This window comes from Meleagris gallopavo, chromosome 10, assembly GCF_000146605.3.
Source record: "Meleagris gallopavo isolate NT-WF06-2002-E0010 breed Aviagen turkey brand Nicholas breeding stock chromosome 10, Turkey_5.1, whole genome shotgun sequence".
Taxonomy (NCBI): Eukaryota; Metazoa; Chordata; class Aves; order Galliformes; family Phasianidae; genus Meleagris; species Meleagris gallopavo.
This window is the reverse complement of record NC_015020.2, coordinates 13,212,389-13,225,527: the sequence shown is the minus strand read 5'-3', so window position 1 is coordinate 13,225,527 and position 13,139 is coordinate 13,212,389. Positions and strand designations below refer to the sequence as shown.

General features: G+C 52.0%; 1 pseudogene; it reads right to left on the bottom strand.

Moving 5' to 3' along the window:
• Positions 1-9,077: 9,077 nt before the first annotated feature.
• LOC109369131 lies at positions 9,078-10,275 on the bottom strand (annotated as a pseudogene).
• Positions 10,276-13,139: the final 2,864 nt, after the last annotated feature.

The window sequence follows — 13,139 nt, the reverse complement described above, 5'->3', positions numbered from 1 at the left end:
CTTCTCATGAAGGTTTGAGTATCCAAATGTCAGCAAGGATGGCAGGCCAAAATGCTCCCATATGAGGACCGTGGGGTTCAGGGTTTCCTTCCCCAGGAGTAATTCCTGTTGCAGTCAGACTGAGGAAAACCTCAGAACAGCTCTGCCCCTGCTGTTCTGGCACAGCTGCAGACAGGATCATAACAAGGGCTGTGGTTCGAGACTGTGTGCCCCTTCCATGCAGATGTACTAGGCACAGAGAGCTGAAGGCTGCGGACCATAGCACACAGCAGACCCACTGCCAGCTACATCAGATGGGAGCATGTAACTTCCTGAGGTCAAATTTGGGTAAAAAAGAACAATACCATCAGTGTCAGACTAGAAAGCCCTGCAGGGCACTTTGCCCTGAGATAGGCTGAAGAATAAATGCTGCTCACAACAGCACGGTCCAGTTATTCCTGGAAGTGCTCAGTAACAAAATTCTTTAGTAAATCATCACTGCACCAGCAGAAGCCAATGCTATTTTAGACAGGGTTTTGGTAGGCAGTGTTAGAATTATGAAAGAGCTGATGAAAGAAAGAAAACTTGTCTTGAACTAATTATGGCTTGATTGAGATTAATTTAGACGGAGGAATAAAGACAGTTCTTGAACTAAGAATGGAAAAACAGGACCAAGCAGCAGGCATTTCTGCATCGGAGAAGCTGGGAGAGCAGGATGGAATGGGAATTCCCTGAAGTCAGGCTGACTCCAGTGAAAACAAAAAGCAAAAGGCCCTTTCAGAAATAAGAAAAGCAACAGAAGAAACGAGGAGGTCTGCTGAGCAGGGAAAGTGCGGCTGAAGATCAGTTTTACTGAGATTAAACTGCAGAAATCAAGATGTTCACAGATAAGACTCAGTGTATATTTGCAGTGGGAGGCTGAGGAAGTGCCACCCTGAATCCAGGAGGAATGACACAGGGCGTGTGACTGGAGAACAGCCATTGCGATGTCTGCGAAGGTGAACAAAGATCACAACAAGATAGGCTGATCCAGTTGTCCTCATGCTGACAGACCTTAAATCCACCTGCAAATCTCAATAGACCTTCAGCTTTCAAGGTCTCCAAGTCATTACTTCCACCCTCCCACCCTGCTTCCCGAAAAATAATGGAAATTGATGGTTGGATGGAGCTGAGAGACTGCTTGAAATCCTGCTCCACCAAGAACAGAGCCACAGATTCATAACTTCTTCCAGCATTTCAGCCCTAAAGCATCGTTTGCTTCTGCCAAACAACCAAGGTCTACATACTCTTGAAAGTTCATAAGAAATAAGCCAAATGTTTCCCAAAAAAGGTCCCATGGGTGCCTGGCTTTGAGTTTGTGCTAGAGCTACCGATTCACCCCATGAACCTTCCTCCTTACCCCCCCAGGGAAGACTAGCACATGCAACTCCCATAAACTTCCTGGCTTATGTGACAATTCTTGTGTTGCTTAAGTATAATGGACCATCAACTTTCCCCTGGGATAAATTTGTCCCAGCAATCTGTGTTTTAGTGCTGTACATCTTGAGGGAGTTGATAGCGTTTGGGATTTATTTTAATGGGAGTTGGTAGCTGTGATCAATTGTAGGAGCTCTATTTCCACGGAAATGGGTATTTAATAGATTTTTGAAAATGGTAGTTATTGACCCAATGGGCCTTAATGGCTTAAAACCCATCTGATTGTAGTATGTAAGAGTAAATGCATATGATTTTCAAATTAATACTGGAATAGGTAGTAAAAACCCTTTTAAATTGCAGGGACGTGGTCAATAGGGAGTTTCCATTTGCTTGTTTGGCCTTTCTATTTCTATCAGCATGAATCACGGCCATCTCTTCCTCAAAGAGACTTTCAATTTCCTCACAAGTGAGATCATCCTAAAATGTGCGACACATCTGAGCCCCATCGAGGTAGGAGGACATCTTTCATTAGGGGAGAGCCAGGCTTTCAGAATGGCTGGCCTCTTGTGGTGGGAGCGGAGGACACGTGGAGCATCTCATCCTCCTTGGCCACACACACTGTCCCTTGCTTCCCGCAAGCAATTAAAGTCAAAGGACTCCTGGGATTCAGCTCAACCTACAGGTTGAGAATCAGACGCTCAAAGTTCCACGTAGAAAACTTGGTTCATTTGGAGGTTAGCATGTCCCAGAAATTTAAATAGGAGTGAACTCTAAAGGAACTCCAAACCCACAAGGTGAAACGTGGATTTAAAGTTTTTCCAGCCCCACAGCTCTCTGATTATCTCCAAAGCCTCAGCAAAGGCTGCAATCACTCCCCTCTTTGTACTCATCTCCTGACTGCAGGAACATAGAATTTTTTCTTTGTCTGAAACCAGCCTGTGGGTTCAGGCTTTGCAAAGAGCATCGTGGATTGAAACAGGCTGCCCAGAGAGACTGCGAGGTCTCCTTCTCTGGAAGGATGCAGAACCCTCCTGAACCTGTGTGACTTCCTCTTGGGAAGTCTGCTTTAGCAGAAGGGTTGGTCTTGATGATCTCTAGAGATCTTTTCAAACCCCTACAATTCTGTGATTCTGAGACATCATCATTGCCAAACCCAGGAGAGCCCAAGCCATATACCCAGCAACAACATCATTGAATAAACAAGCCTGAAAATTGCAAACCTGCAAAAGGGATGTTGTCTCTCCCACTCCCTCTTACCTTCTCTTTCACAAACCCAACAAACAGCAACCGGTTGGAAAGGAGACAAATACTGTCATTCACTGACAGTATTCCAGCCCTGTAAGGTGGTTCCCAGTGTCATCCCTGAGGCGGTCCATAATGCATCCAACCCCTGAAAGTATCCATGCTCTGAGAGCATGCAAGGAAGGAGCGATGCCCATGGCCAAGTGTAGGTGCATGAGTGACAGGACCCTGATGGTCTGGGCTTTCCACCTGTGTCCTGTGCTGATCCCTCACTTGCAGAAGACACTAAGGATGCTCAGTCAGTTGCGTTGGCTTCTAGATATCCACCCTCTTTCACCCAAGGTTTCTCCTTGGCCGTCTGCAAAAGCACAGGCCTAGCAAGTGAAAAAGCCCCTGCAGACCTACCAGGGCTTCATGGGGACTGGTCCCAGGGAAGAAGAGTGGAGCTGACATCATGGGATGTCATCACTTTCAAAGCCAGGGAAAGAGCACTGTGTGAGGGGAGTTAATGGGAAGAATGTGAGAGAAGCAGAGCAGGAGACCCAGATCAAGAATAGGTGGGGAAGGCAAGAGCCTTGCAGAGAGCACGGCAGCAGCTCGGCGAGGCCAGGAGCCCAGCATCTTTGCACGTGGTTCTGCTCCAAATCCCAATACGGGCAGCAGGGTGGCTCCAGCACATGCCAGCACGCCTTGGAAAGCCTGGCTGTCCCCCGCCTGGCTGAGCACCCGCTGCCTTTTCGCAGTGTTGATGCTGGCTGCTGAGCCACCCGCGTTACACAGAACACGTGTGAAGGAACATGTTTGCAGCCCCTTGCGGTTTCGCGAGGCAGAATTCAACAGTGGCAAGTTATTGTAGAGCAGGCTCCAAGCTAAACAAAACCAGGTACGGTTCAGTTTCTGCCTGGGTTGTTTGTTTCAAAGAAAAATAGAAAACTTCCAGGGCCAGGGCTGAGACTTGCAGTGCTCTTTCCCTGTCTCAGACGGTACAGATAAGCTTGGTCCCCATCTAAACCGCAGGAGATCTGTTGTAAATCAGCTCTCTCTTCCTTTCTGCCAATGAACAAAGTAGCAGTCCAGGTGCAGGGAGGTGTCCCCAGGAGCCTGAAGCGGGATAACACTAGTGGGTGCAAGGCTTCTGCTTCCTGCTGCTGCTGCTGCATGGGGAGCCAGCTAAGGCTGGGGCAAATTGTGCAGATAGTAGTGCCAGCTCGTGGCTTGCATTTAGTCAGGCCTGAACAGCTTCATTTCCTTTCATTAAATGCCTCTTTTAACCACCCAGGGGCTAGGAGGCAGCAGAGCAGAGCCCTAACACTGCATTGCTGCACAAGATGGCTAGGATTTTCGTGCCTCAGTTTCCCCATCTGAAGAGCTGGAATTACCCTTCCCCACAGCACAGGCAGGTGGGAACCTCAGAAAGACAACCTTTGCTGTGTGGGTGAAGGACCTTTCCCAGGGCTGGCAGCAGTGGGTGAATTTGCTGAGCAAGGATGAATTTGCTCATTGAAGGGCAAATACTCTTGGTGTTAGTCCAGAAAGAGATCAATATGGAGAAAGAGAGGAAAATAAATATATTCAATCCAAACATCCCCCCCTCTTCTTAAATAAGTAAATAAGGAGGGGAAAAATCAAGTCCCCAGCCCCCAACTTATTTTTAGGCCCAAGCAATCGGGTATCCCAGCCGGAGTGCATACAAGCCAGCATTCTAAAAATGCCTTTCTCGCAAATGTAAAAAGGATGAGAGATAATTCTTTGGGGGAAGTTTTGTAATGTAACAGCCCTACGTTAACCACAAACAAGAGAAGCCCCAAGGCTACCGCTGCTTCCTTCCCCGGAGCCCTCTGCCTTGCTCAGTTCTGGTGGGCTTGGGCTGCGTCGGACCCATCCTTCTCCCCACATCACCCTCTGCAAAGGGACAATTTGATTTCCTATCTAATGGTGTCGGCAGGGCCAAGGCAAACTAAAAATGGTATGCTCGCTCAACAGCTCCAGTGTCCGCGGCGCAGCCTGCCAAACCAAACGTGTATCAATCATCCACAAGAGCCCATCAGCGTGGGGCTGATGGAGTCCCACCAGCATGCTGCCAAGCACCCTGCTGGGTCATTTCCTGGGATCTCAGCTGCATGCGGACGGATGAGTAGGAACCCCAGGGAGTGCTGAAAAGCTGGAAACAGAGTGACTCCCCCCCTTCCCCAGCCCAGCCCTCGGACACACGCTGTTCCTTCACAATTGTTGTCTGGATTCGATCAGCCCCCAGGATGGTGGTATTGCTAGAACAATAGCTCACATCTGGACGGGTTGTTTTCCCTGAAAGCGTCTGGGCTCCTACAGCTGCTGGGCAGGGATTGCTGCTCCCGCTCACACGCGGATCGGGTTGTCCTCCTGCACAGCCCCAGCCACCCTGGGGCACCGGGCAGGTCTCTGGCAGTTTGTGCTGCCCTTCCCTTTGCCAGCCCGAACTGGAGGTGTTATATCCTCCTTCTCGCAGCTTCGGGAGAACAGATGCCCTGAAAGCCCTCTGGGACGCTCAACTCATAGCCTGATGTATGATGAAGTTTGGGAGACCTCTCTCCTCCAAGAGCCTGGAAGAGTGGCCAAACCAGAGAGACAAACACATCCAACTCCTGTAAGAGACAAGGACGGACAACTGCATCCCACAGCAGGGAAGGAGCAGCTCTCACAGCAGATAAGAGAACGGACTGAAGAAATAGGACATCTTAGCAAACAAAACACGTCCCACTGGAAGGTGAAAGCAGCAGTTGGAGGCTGAGGTGAGCAGCCCCCCAGCAGTACCTGGGGGTGACGTGAGTGCAGACACGCCGCAGGGCTCAGGAAGTCACACTGACCAAGAGCAGAGCCCATCTTCTTACCACTCCCTCTCAGAGTTCATTGCTCCTCAGAACACAACTCTACTGTTGGGTTCATCTTTGGCACAATATATCAGATGCAAAGGATGTGTTAAGTGCTATCTCATGCATTTGGGCTGAGAGGATCAAAAGCAAATTTGGGGTCTTTGACCCAAACCAGGACTCTGGGTGAACTCAGCCCTGGCTCTTTTTCATGTTATGAACAAGCACCTCGGTGGATCCTGTCCTCAGGATGCAACAACCAAGGACAATCCCATCCATCTTTGCCAAGTTTTGAAATTAGTAATCAATGAGAAGAGCCAAGAGAGAGTGGGCTCTCTTTCCCGTTCAGGTTTTTATGAGCTCAGTCTGACCTCTCTCATGAAACTTTAAAGAACCCACCAAGGAATCCATCAGGCTCCAGCAAAAAGCCCTGTTAATTACTGCACCTGCCCAGCCCCAGTGGGCCTACCAGCCTGGGGAAGTGGCCACCAAGACCAGTACTGCTAGCTTTGGGGTTCCCTCTGGGGTTCCCAAGATGCCCATCTCCTCACCACCATGCTTACAGCCCCCAGACCTGAGCCCAGCACTTATGGACTGCTCGCTGTTCTGGCTCAGGTCTCCTGTAGCAAGGAAAGGAGAGTTGCTGAGTGATAGTTCATCCTTGGGGCCTGTCCACAAGAGACACTCGGTGAGGTTAATCTGGATTAGCGCTTGAAGAAACCGCTTAAACAGCAGGAGGCTCCCCAACAGCCCTAACCCAATTAAGCATCTCTCCCTGAGGAAGGCAGGCTGGCTAAGCCCGCATTAAGGCCCATCAAGCGTCCTGTTGATGAGATAGACCCTAACATCACAGCTGTGGCCATCCCAGAGGAGGCAAAACTGGATTTGCTACTCTGGAAACAAGGGGTTGGCAAAAGGGAAGGGAAAATGTGGGGCAGCGAGCGTGCTGGACAGTCCCTTTCAAGCACTGCCCCTCAGCTTCCTAGCCCTGCAGCTTTCAGGGCCATAGCAGAGGCTCTTCGTGCCTGTGGCTGTCCTGAATGGCAGCACCTCCACCACCAATGCTTCTGCTTATTGTGTTATTTCTGTTCCTTCTGCTGGTACCCAGGCTGCCCTCCAGTTGCTCTTTTCACACAGACTGTGTCGCACACCAGGCTCACCGAGTAACTGCCCAAGGGGGGCCCACACTGAGTGTTAATTGCTGTTAATGAGCTGTTGCTGTTTCCTTCCTAGAGCACCAATTACAATAACACTCGAGCTCTGTAAGAAGATGATGTCTACAGCAAATGAACACAAACTTACTCCAGGACCCTGGCATTACACTGCCAGCAGCTCCTGGAAAAGCAGGAGGAGCTGGGTGCAGGATGACAGCTGGCATATCTGTCCCCTTGCTCTTTGTATGGTCAGTCATGTCCTTGACTTGCTGTCCATATCCCCTGCCATGGTCATGGGAAGGACTCAGTACCACGGTCTGGCTGTGTGCACACCAGCACTGGCATGGGTTCAGCACAGCTCCCTGCCCCACAGCCTTGCCACTCTTCCTTCCAAGCCTCATCTCATCCGCCTGCTGTGCTATTGATATTGGATGACACTACGCGTGGCCAATATGCTGGAACCAAACATAGCTCTAGAAGCGTACAGAGGCTTCCACCAGCTGAGATGCACTAGAGCTGCCTCTGCTCTCTCCAACAATCAGATTAGCCTCTCTCAAAGATGCAGCCATAGAGAGGTGAGGGCTATTCTAAGATGGCAAAAGCTTTTACACGTGCATAATGTCATGCAAGCCAAGATATTGGGGGCCCTTCACCAAAACAGCAGCATCTGTCGACAGCACTAAGTAAGAAATTGTCCAGTGTCTCGCTCTGACTTTCTCCTTTGGATTATTTTTGGCAGTGCTGAGAAGCATTCGCATCCAAACCACTGCTTTAGAGAGCCTTGAAATAAAATATGGCTGAGCTGATTCACCACGCAGAAACCCCAAAGCTCCGTTGTGCCACCTTGACCCGAAAGGAGACGTCCAACAACGTGTTTCCCCCTGCCCATCTCCATCAAAGACAACACAACGCTGTCCCCAGCCACAGCTCTTACCTCCAGGCACCTGGCTCCTGTCGTGCTGCCTTTCCTCAGTTTGTTAAGTTTTATTTTCTGTTATTCCTCCCGTTTTGGCTTCTACCCTAAAAATCCTCCTGCAAGTTCCCCAGCTGCCCCGCTCCTCATAAACACTCATTTAAGCATAATGCTTTATGGCCAAATGCCTGCTTGTGTATTTTGGGATTAATCCCCTGACCCGTAGGAAGGGCACCAACCCAACCAGCTCACCTCACCTCACCGCTTCCCAGACTTATACTACAAATCTTCCACGAAACAGCGGGGTGCAAATTCAGGTTGCACCTACACCAGCTACTGTGGTACCCACGCAGGCAGGGGAAAAAGAGCTCAGGAGCTCAGCAGCAGCTGGATCGTAGAATTTTAGGATGGCTTGGGTTGGAAGGGACCTCAAGGATCATCAAGTTCCAACCCCTCCTGCCACAGACAGGGTTGCTAGCTGCTACATCAAATACTAGATCACATTGCCCAGGGCCCCATGCAATCCATGCCCCCAGATTTCCCAACCACCATGCAAGATGGATTTCCCCTTCAGAGATTTGCCTACAGTCCTGTCCTGTCTGCAGACCAATGAGGGCTGCAGAAAGAAAAATTGCAAAAGTTTTGTTATTTCCGTAGTGTTCCCATTTTCCCACAGAAGCAAGGTTTTTGTTTTGTTTTGTTTTGTTTTGTGTGTTGGATTTTTGCTTTGTTTTGTTTAGTTTTGTTTCTTTCCCAACTTTCAGGGGAAAATCCTGACAAATGGAAGCCCTGATTCATACCAGCAAAAATTCAGCCTTTTTAAATTTAGGTGGAGCCCTTCTTGTCCGAGGATGAAAACATTCCTCTAGCTGCACACAGAGGGTGAGGACAGAGCCTTGGCCATGTCTCTATTAAGTAGCAAAGCCTCTTCTGGTGGCCAAGTGGCAGTGGGCAGCCATCCTGAGCAGCCATGTGGCAGGCAGCAGAACCGCTCAGCACACCAATAATGAGGAACAAGAAGATGGGCACAGGCCATCAAATTTCATCCCAGGGTAGGAAAACATCTGGGGGCCACATCTGGTGCCATGGCTGAGGGGAAGCACTGAGAGAAGGGCGCCTCATCCTCCCCTGTGCTTCCTCAGGTGGTGAGAAAAGCTCAGGAATGGATGAAGACACCCATCGCCACTGTCCTGGTTATGGGCACTTGCTTCCTACCTTCCTGCATTCCCACTGGGGGATCAGGAGCTGGCTTGGGAATGAAGATGTGTTTGTAGCAACAGCCCAGCTGCTCCCACAGCATGGAGAATAGAAGGGAAGGAGAAAGACCAGAGGAACTGCACATCCCTAAACCTTCCCTTGAATGTTGCTCTCCCTTGGAGAGAAGAGCGATGCATGCAGAGTCCCCACGGCAGCAGGTGCCCTCATGCCCTAGCAGCAAGCACAGAAGCTCCATGTAAGGCATTTTGCACCCACGGTACCCGCAACGTCTCCCAGAGAACCCGCATGGTTCACAGCCTGGTTCCCTACCTACCTGTATGGCGAGTCGGGGTCGAAGCAGGTCCTGGTGACATCGGTAGCCCGTGGGTCACAGCAGTCGCCATCATCGAAGTCATCCAACATGTTGTTGCACTCCATGTGGCAAACACCATCGCGGCGCTTCCAGGAGAAGCAGCGCCCGGGTCGGCGGCAGTCCCCGCCGTCATAGCCGGTCAGCGGGTGCTCGCACTCGGGGTCGCAGCGCTCGTTGCCCACCTTACTGGGCTCACAGCCCAACAGAACGGCACGGCGGCGCAAGGACGAGTTGCGCACCTCCAGCAGGCTGAGCTGCCACGAGATGTTGTAGGGGCGGAAGGCCTCGCTCAGCGCCCGGTGCTGCCGCCACACCTGCTCACGGCTCACCGTCGGCCGCCCGCCGCTGTCCTCGGCCAGGCTGACCACGCGGTACCGCACCACCTTGGCACCGCGCAGCGGCCAATGCCGGTTGTAGTGGGAGACCAGCTCCACGTTGTCACACGCCGTCTGCCCGCAGGCTGGAGGACCGAATGGATGGAGGATGGGGGGTATGGCGGGGAGCAGGACCTGGCGCCGGGGGAGCGAGGCTTCGCGGAACGGCACCCACTGTTGCTCCAAAGCGTCCAAGCCGGCGGCCAGCACTGGAGAGCCGCTGGGCACCCCTTCAAGGAAAGATCGCTGGAGCTGCGCTTGGGGCAGCGCATCCCGCCACAAGGCCAGCCCGGCCACGTGTCCCCGAAAAGCATGAGCGTCCCCCCAGGCGTCCCCTCCCAGAAGCAGGGTGCGGCAGGAGGCCATGAAGGCGCTGTGCAGGGGCCCTTCCTGCCCAGCAGTGCGGCCCACCCGCACCCCGTCCACATAGAGGGCCATCCAGTGCCCGTCATAGCTGGCGGTCAGGTGGGTCCAAGTGTCCGGTTGGTAGCGGTGGGACCCCGTCACCTCGGTGGCGGCGGCCGCTCGGTCCGTGCGCAGGGAGAAGAAGAAGCGGGCGTCCTGCTTGCCGCCCAGGCGCAGGGCACGGATGCCCAAAGCCCAGCCCTTATTGCTGGCCGTGTGTGAGCAGTTGTCGAAGACGCCTGCAGAGGGGATGGGGTTGGAGAGAGAAGAGGGAGGTGATGAGGAGAGGAGAGCATCACTGCTCTGTGAGCATCCTTGTGGCATGCCCTGCCTCCCGCACTGAGATGACTCTTAGGGATATGGAGCACAAAAGAGCAAAGCACACATCATCGTGTTTCTGTGTTCTGGGGTGAAGGAGCAGGGGAGGTTCATAGAATCAGCAAGGTTGGAAAAGACCTCCAAGATCATCCAGTCCAACCATTCACCTACCACCAATATTTCCCCACTAACCCATGTGGTCACACTGGATGAGACACAGGCAAATGAAAGTGGACAGGGTCTGGGCAGTGGGCACTGCTCATTATTTGGGTGAGCAAGTGGAGGAGTCAGGAGTCAGAGCTGGGGAGGCTGGGTGGAAAGGGCATGAAGAGCTCAGCCAGTTGGAGAGGAGAGGCCAAAGAGAAAGACATTCCCATAGGAGCATGACTGCAGGCTGGGGTGAGACACTGCGCTTTCAAGAATTACAATAAGTCAATCCAAAGCAAAACATCCTGGGTTCCTAAATCTCCAAGATATCTCAATCTTCCATCTCACAGATTTCCCTCACCCTGCAATTAATGGCCACAGGTGGCTGGATGCACCAAACATTACAGACAAACATGAGGGCACAATAGATGCTCTCAGTACGACCTTCAGGCTTGTGTCATAGAACCATAATATGGCTGGGGTTGGAAAGGACCTTAAAGGGATCACCCAATTCCAACCCCTGTTATGGGCTGGTTGCCCCTCTCCAGATCAGGCAGCCCAGGGCCCATCCATGGCTTTGGGCACTTCTGTAGGCACTTCTAACCACAGCTCTGGGCAGCCTGTGACAGACCCTCACCACCCTCTTGGTGAAAAATTTCCCCCTGGCATCTACTAGGACCTCCAAGTACTTCTCCACAGGGCTGCTCTCAGAGACTTTTTATCGCAGTCTGTGCATATTTCTGGGATTTGCTTGACCCAAATGCAACACTTTGCACTTGGCCTTGTTGAATCTCACTGGGTTCACAAGGGCCCACCTTTCAAGTTTATCGGGGTCCCTTTGGAGAGCATCCCTTCCTTCTATTGTAGCGACTGCACCACTCAGCTTGGTGTCATCCACAAACTTGCTGAGGGTTCACTCAATCCCATCATCTGTATCACTGATTACGTTAAAGAGCACCAGTCCCAAGATGAGCCCCTGAGGGACACCACTCCTCTCTGAGCTCCACGTGGACATAGAGCCACGGCCACAACCCTCTGTCTGTGGCCTCCCAACCAATTCCTCACCAACCAAATGGCCCACCCTTCAAATACATCTCTCTCCAATTTAGAGATAAGGATGTGATGTGGGACCATGTCAAAGGGATCACATCCAAGGGAACCAGGCCACCAAGGCCACACGTATCCCTTGCAGCCCTCATAACCCAGCAGCAAGCTTCACAAAGGTCACTCTAAGCACTGCTGGACCCCAGGTGTTCTTTGTCCTCGTCTCTTACAAGGAGGACAAGCTGCAGCCAGGTGGTCACAACTACTCCAGCCAAGATGCTGGCAAAAAAACCAGCCAAACACAAAGCCTACATGGACAGATGAGGTTTGGCTCGTTGTGTATGAAACCAGAGTGCTGGGTGGAAGTGCTGGGACTGCACACTCAAAAGCCATCCTCTAGGATTTGCTCATCGCTGGGACAGAGGAAAACAGGGCTTGGGACCTCCTCCTGCAGTTCACTTTGTGACAATCTAGGGTGCCCCAAATTTGGTTAAATGCAAGAAGAGAGCAAACAGCATTGAGGTGGAGCAGCCTTATGGGGAGAATGGGACCCAGCATCCTTGTAAACACAGTCTGGGTGTGCCCCATAAATTTACAAGCAGCCCACCCAAAGGGAAAGAGCCATTGCAGAGGAGATGCAAGTCTCAGCATTCACAAGTCTAACTTGGCATCTAGTCTATAGGATGGGAAAGGAGAAACATAACCTGGTTTGTGACTTGTGCCCAGGTTTACAGTGATAATGCTGGATTTAAAACATGAGTTGTTGGCAACACCACAAAAACATGAAGGGAAGCAGCTGTGCTTCAGCACCAATATGCAAAAAGCTGGCCACAAAACTGCCCTGGGGTGTAAAGTTCAGGCAACGGAGACAGAGAAGGAATAAATAACCCTTTTGATTTGACTGCCAGGAGAGTGGTGAAGAAGTGCACAGCTTTCTAAGGACCACGCAGAGCATCCTTTCCCCTGGGGCTCCTCCCTGCGCACCAAGCACCCTGTGCTCGATCCCATCCCAGCGAGGGTAGAAGGGCTGGAGGTCCTGGTGCCACCTGCACATACAGAACACAGCAGGAACTGCTCCATCCCTGTCCCCATTACCACGGCCCCGCATTGCCAGCTGCAGGGCGCGGGTGGGAAGCTGCGGGTGACTCAGCCAGCCGGAGGTGCGTGGGGCTGACTCAAAGCCTGGAGCGGGGGATCGTGCCAGTGCCAGTGGTCGCTGTGTAATGATGGGCCCACCCTCCGCTAAGAGAAAATTAAACAACAACAAAAGAGAGAAAACTAGCTGGGGAAAGTAATGCAGAGCACCTGCAGGGCTGAGCTCCAGATGCAGACAGCTGTGAAAAGGGTGGGTGGGAGACACTGGCTCAGCTTCCCTCTCTGCCACCCATCCGCTTCTTCTGCATCCCAGGGAGAAAAGCATAAGTGCAGAGCCCAGTAAAGCAAAGGAGTTCAGTGGAGGGATGGAGAGTGGAGAGGCACAGGCTGCCCAGAGATGTGTGAGTGCCCTATCCTTGCAGACAGGGTGGACGGGGCTCTGAGCACCTGATGGAGCTGTGAGTGTCCCTGTTCAGTGCAGGGAGTGGGGCCAGGTGGTTTTTAAAGGTCCCTTCCAACTCAAACTATTCTAAGATTCTTATTGCAGCTCTCCATCACCAACTCCTGGCTCCTGGGTAGCCGTGAGTTAACCCCCCGTGCCATGTGTCTCCCCACGGAGAGAAGCCTCCCTGGGCA